We start from the raw sequence: 6,961 nt of genomic DNA on the forward strand, positions 1-6,961 counted from the left end.
ATAAGCGAATCTCAAACAGACACTAAGTTCATTCCTCGTTAATCTAACTTTGCTCAATCATCACATACACATAATGAGCCCACCCTTCAAGCAAATTTAAGATAATCATAACGATCTGACCCTTATTAAGACAAAAATTGGAATTTTGTAGTTGATAAGGCTGAGCTTGGTCAATCTAGCTAATACTTGGTTTGACTCAATTTTAGCTTTATGTATATTTGCATGGCACAAAGTTTTCTTTCATTCCATTATAAGACCTTTTGCATGCATTAAATCGTTAAATAAATTACATGAGTATATATTAAATAGGTCATACGAATAAAAGTGTGCGTTGATAGTATTTTCAGTTGCAACATTGTAAATTGGAGGAACAATTCATCCATTTTTATGTGTCATATTGATAGATGGATTTTTATAGTGGAGGGAAAAACTTGGTAATTATTAAGACCTATAAACACATTATAATACAAACCAAAAATACACTTTTCTGAACATTCTTTATCTCAGTCACGATTGTAAAATGAGACAAGATTCTAGCCACAAGAGAAAATGAAAGACTAGTATTTGTCCTCCTTTTTGCCCACACAACACATTGAATTGTTAGGGCCCTGCTTGCTTACTTCGTCTTCCTGAAATATTAGAGTATATCACTTATAAGTTCAATATTTATATATCCAACTTACTTTTTAATGGGCCAACATAAGTCCAATACTTATAGGTATAAAACTTTTCATAAGTCTGGCAGTACAATAAATTTCACAAATTTTTTTCATGGTTATTAACCAATATTCTAAGAGCATCCATTAGTATTTTTCTTGTTAATATAATCTATTGTGATTAGTACATAATAAATTAATAATAAGAACCGTGTCAATAATGGTTCTAAATGAGAGTGTTGTCTTCCAATAACAACAAATTATATTAACAATTGTGAAAAAAAAATTATGAAATACGTTACCTTTACTCAATGATTATCAAAACAAGAAAATCTCATTGTTACTGAAAACTTTTACTGCATGCCTTTGAATGCATCTTTTTGTTGATTGCTTGAAAAGTTATGAATATATAGAAAAACTAAAAAGTTAAAAGAAAAAGTAAATGGCAAACAGAATAACAGATCCACCCCCATTACTTTTTTAGGCACCAAGTCCACATGGATTTGTGGTTAAGACTTTGGATAATAAAGAACGTTGTTAATTATATATTGGCGTGTATAATCTATGTATGTCATGTCAACTAATTGTGAGTTCCAAAGAATCAAAACATAATTTCAGTTACATTATAAAATTGTGTTTCTGAAAGTTCGGATTTGTGTTAAATACACAAGAGTTGTTCAGACCCCAAATTAAAATATTACGGCTCGGTTGATTTTAGGCTAACTTAAACTAAGTGCAGAAAAGAGTAAATGTGAGCGAACAAACAATAAAACTACTTTAAGTCATATTCAACAAATCACAGCAGTAAAATGAAAGCTAAAAGAGTAGGGAAGAGAAATGCAAACACAAGATAACACCCCGATGTGTTATTGAAGAGGAAACTAAAAAACTCAGGGAAAAACCTCTCCACCGTCCTCCTAGCGGTAAATCGATCCAATAGAAAATAAGTTGAGATACACGAATAGCAAGAGACCCTCCAAGCCTAATCTACCCAGTGCACCTACGCCTTCCAAGCTCCTACTCCAACAAGGTTTCTCGGAACCATGTCTTGTTGTCTAGCTTTCCGGATCCCGCAATGCGCCCAATTGCATCTGCTAAAGCTTGGCTTCTTCCAATGCTTCCAAGCAACACCAAAACCTCACTTGACACTCAGAGTGAGTGTGGTAAGTGTTTGGACTATTAACCTCTCAAGGATATGGATATGAAGAGGTAGAAGTATGAGGAAAACCATAAAGGATTGTGTAGATGATTGTGGGTATACAATCTCTAACTCTCAAGTGTGTTTGCTAGGATTTTCTCTCTGAAAGTACTCCTTGCAATATGTGGATAATATGGGTATATATAGTGTGGGTGAAGACATGGTGGAGCAGATAAGCCAAAATAGCAAAACAGAATGTTTCGCGGGTATCTCGCGGGAAGGCCTTATCCGCGAGCTACTCGCGAAAACTAGCTATCATCAGATTGCCACAACTTTTCACATTCCAGTCGTGTGCACTTCACGTGGCTTACTTCATGGGAAGTTTACTAGCGAAATACCCGTGAAAACCACTCCTTCTTCAATGCAAGCTTGAGTCTTCACACTCTCTCTCACACTCAACCCATACAAAAAAATTCCACATAAAATACAGGGTAAATATGATTGAACAAAATTACAATCAAATTTAGCACGGAATTAAAGTCAACACAAAATAGTTATAAATAACAACTTTACAGTTTCCAAGACTCAATTTTACAATTTCAAAGTTATACTTAAAATTATGATTTGAATACACGATTTTCAAAACTGTGTATGGATGTATGCAACAAATATTAGCCTAAGATTAATATCACATGACAAATCAGTTATCACTTTATTTGGCTGAACCTTTTTTTCCTTTTAAGAAAGTCTTAACACTAATAGTGTTTTTCTTTTCCCTTTTATAATTTTTTTTTTTTTTTTTTGTTGGTGTACAAATAGTCACTTGCTTTGAGGGGAGGGGATCAGGTTCTGTTTTAAGCTTTGAGTCGAATCAATTGATTTGAGGCATGCATGGATTTAATTTAATGATTATTCGCTTTTAATGAATTGAACAATGTACGTATTAGCAACATTTTACCCAAAATAACAATTGCATATATTGCTTTATCGGAAGTTGTTAGTAGTTAGTATAATATATTGAAACTAAAGTTTGACGCCACTTTTTTTGCTAGAAAGTCGGTTAAAAATTCTTATATTGTCCAGGAATTTTTTTATCTAGTAGTTTTAGTGCTAAAGAATCTTCTTATCTCTTAAGTCTTTCCAATAGTAGACAATGTCACAATGCATTAAGTATAAGTAGTTAAATCAAGTACGATACTTTAAATTTTAAATACATATTGCACAAAACTAATTAGGTAATAGTTGGAAATTAGTAATTAAAGAAGGATATTATAATTTCAAGTATCAAAGGGTTCGATCAAAGTAATATATATATTGATGATACTGAAAATCGTCAGTGAGCCGAATAGTCCTCACGTGCCCTTAGTAACCTACGCAACACAAATAAAAAAGAAAACCTTGCAGAGAGTACCGGTATGGTACCGGCCAAAGACCCTCCAAAGGTTAAGTTAGAAAAAAGAATTTTCTATCACTCAAGAGTACCAGAGTTAGGGTATAATTATGCATACTTCGATTTGTGAGGGCTTTTGGGTTTTTATAGTAGCGTAGAGCTGACCTTCGTTTCTTAATGGAGAAGGTATTTCCTTATAGAGAAGATCATTTTCAGTGTTCACATATTGTGGGATTCTTCCCTTGTAGGGATCCCTCTGATTATGGTTGAACGTAGAATGCAAGACATTTCCATATTAGGTTTCTTGGAGACTACTTAGGCCATTTGGGTGCCACGTGGCTTTGCCACCCGTCTTCGTTGACTCTGTCCGATTTAGAGAGTCCACCCACTTTAAAGAGTCCGTCCGTTTCTCCGCCTTCCACTCAAGACATGATTCCGTCTGCCGGTTCTTTAACTGTTAGGCTATCCAGACTGTCTCTCTCAGTGTCACCGTCGCTTATTATTAACTTTGCAAATTGGATCCGTCTGCTTTGGGATTTATCCCTATCAGCTGCCCCCTCACTCCATGGGTCTGCCCGGTATCCCAAAAGGACACGTGGGGTGACGGTTTTCATTTAGTTCTAGGGAGGCGTGCTTTGATTAACAAGGTAGTTGAGAGTCATAAATGTTGAGGAACACATGACGAAATTTTAGTGGCTGGTTACTTGGATCAAAGCGTCGCTTTGTCTTCTGTGCCGTTTTCCTTATATATATGTCGCCCCTCCCCTTCATTTCCACTTTTTGCAACCATTTCCTAGTGTCAGAGTGCCACTGTCGTCTGTAGGAATCTGTTAGCCAGTCATCTCAATGCATCCGCTCACCACACCACTTCTATCTCTTTTCTGCGTCGTACACCTGTAAGTGCTCTCCTTCTTATACTTATGCATCTCTACTTTCTTCTTTAAGTATTATATGCCTGTCGAGTATACTGACCTGTAGAGAGTTTATCCGTCGCTTGTAGGTGTAATAATGTCTAGTGAAACGTCGAGTGAACAATTGTGTGTCTGCGAAGGAGCGGGCTACGATGATGTGTACCCATCAGGTGAAGGCAACCCCGCGCCTCTTCTCCTGAACGGGTTCCGTCTGCCAACTCACCTTCCGAGGATGAGGATGAGGATTCGGACGTGGACAGGTCAGAGAGTGATACGGACGAAGACTCAAGTAGTAAAGAAGGCTTTGAATCTCCTTTTAGAACCGTCGTTGGCCCTGACGGCCTTAGGAATTTCGTTCTTCCATCTTTATGGACAGTCAATGATTTTAACTCTACCATTAAAAAAAGTCATTTCAATACCTTGCGTGAGAGGTATTAGATTCCCATCGACATCCCCATCTATCTACTCCTTAAGTTTGAAAAGTGCTATTACCGTGGTGCTAAGGATGTCAGGGTGTATGAGCAAATGTTCAAGGCAGGATTCAGACTGCCTTTGAGTGCTTTCTACCATCGCTTAGTCCAATACCTAGGACTAGCTGTCACCCAAGTTGCTCCGAATGCTTGGAGAATCTTCCTTGGTGCGGAGGTGCTATACAAGGTTCTAAGTAAAGGGAAACGTCAATTAACCATGGAGGAGTTCTTCCATTGTTACCAGCCTTCTGATGTCATCAAGTCTAGGGGGATTTATAGTTTCCTGCCGAGGAAACCATTGCTTAGGCTAGTGTAAGAAACCCTCGATTCCGAAGAAACAGTATTTCTTCATCCAAGGAGAACAGGAGAACATGCCCCTTGTAGATAGAACTTGGGGCATAATGCCTCCGTTTGCTTAAATTTTGCTCATTTATTTATTTTGTCCTTCTTACTTTTCTGGTCTAACCGTCTCTTATTACAGCTTAATAGGCCAAGAATGTATCGACTCCTTGTGATGAATTAATTGATTAATTAGCCAAGTTTATTAATTAATCAAATTAACATGCAAACGCGTGGTAGCACAAACAAATCACCAATTAACTAAAGTATGCAGCGGAAATAAATTGACACGGTGATTTGTTTATGAATGGGAAAAACTAACACGGCAAAAACCCCCACCAGATGATTTTAAAGTCGCCACTTTCAAGAATTCACTATTATCACAACAAGTGGTTACAAGTAAAGAAATCCCAGTACCTTATACCAACTTACAGTTGAACCCTTACCCCAATATCCAATTGGACTTGTTCTGTACTGACAATCTCTCCTTTCAATGCACTGCTCCCAGCATGTGACTAACCAATTATGCGAATCCCAGTACGTGACTTCAATCACCAACTAGAGAAGGTTGTTGAATGCAAAGTTCTTCAGTTCATCACGATGAAGATTGAGAAGCTCCTTGGTCACAAAACCCTACAGTACACAAACATAGCAGCTTCTTCACAAGAAAGATGAACTGGGGCAAATTCTGTCTCCAGTCACAATTCGCCTGACCAAAATTTGCTGTACACTTGTGCAACTTGTAACACCTTTGACAGCCCTTAAAATAATCCTTTTTATATGTCTAGGGTTGTGAGAAAAGAAAGTCCAAACATACAATCACGAATTGGATGAAAAAGAGACTAGAAATTCTGAGTTTCATAAACCTTGACAAATACCCTATTTGTCAAGCTGCTGTCAAGCCACGGGCTGAAACAGCTCTTCAAGGCTCGATAGATGCTAGCTGTTGAGCTTTAATGAACAACACTTTTCACACTTGAATTTTGGACAGACTTGCATGGCTTTAACACTTGAACTTGAAACAAGGTTTCTTGAAGCATCAACCACATCCTAGATCTACCTAATTACAAGTAAAGTATGTTTTGTCAAAAAATTAGTCAATTACATAAAATAGTGACATATGTTCCTAACATTGAATCACATATGTCCTAACAATCTCCCCCTTTGGCAATCCGTGACAAAACCACAACAAACAAATGAACATATGAGAGAAGTCATAAATCACTCAACTCATATTCACTTGTTAAGTACAATAAAATCTATCATAACACAAACTCTTAAAAACCTTTGCAAGAAGAGAATTCATGGCAAGGAAGACTTTGACAACTTGTATTTCTAAAACACTTAAACAAAACTCATCAAGGCATTTTTGTGTAAAACAGAAATAAAAAATTGCATGCAATATATAAGAAGCATGTGCATAAAGAGAGAAAAGAAACAACACATGGAGAGATAGGTGAAAGAACTGTAATAACAACCACACAATGTGTATATATCAACAAGTACAAGGTTTGCTATCATAATATGATCACAAGGTCCAAGGTACATGAACAATGTATCTAAAAATAGAGAGAAAGAAAAAAGAATACATGAAATCCTCACTACATCCCTCAAAATCAACACTCCCCCTAACAAAAATCTCCAATACTAACTCTCCCCCTAACAAAAATCTCCAATACTAACTATCCCCCTAAAATCCTAAAAAATGACTACTCTCATATCCATCCAAAACCACTTCCCCTTTTTGTCACGAGTGACAAAGGGTAAGAGTATCAAGTAAACATCTCGTCAGCACTGGAAAAGCTAGCATCTCTATCATCCTCATCCTCAGAAGCCTCTGGAGTAGGTGGAGGAGACGCAACGAAGCCACCCATGACCGCCTACCGTCGTGCAATACGACTAACACGGGTGTTCATGTGAGAGACCACGGCCCCAACCCATTTTTTATGTGGTGTGTTAGGCCAAACTCACGTGAATGAGTGGAGTCGTGTTATTGTCTCTCAAAATGGAGCTCCAACTAGTTATATTTTCCCCTTTAGATTAAGGGTTTTATAATG

Source organism: Castanea sativa, chromosome 2, assembly GCF_040712315.1.
Source record: "Castanea sativa cultivar Marrone di Chiusa Pesio chromosome 2, ASM4071231v1".
Taxonomy (NCBI): Eukaryota; Viridiplantae; Streptophyta; class Magnoliopsida; order Fagales; family Fagaceae; genus Castanea; species Castanea sativa.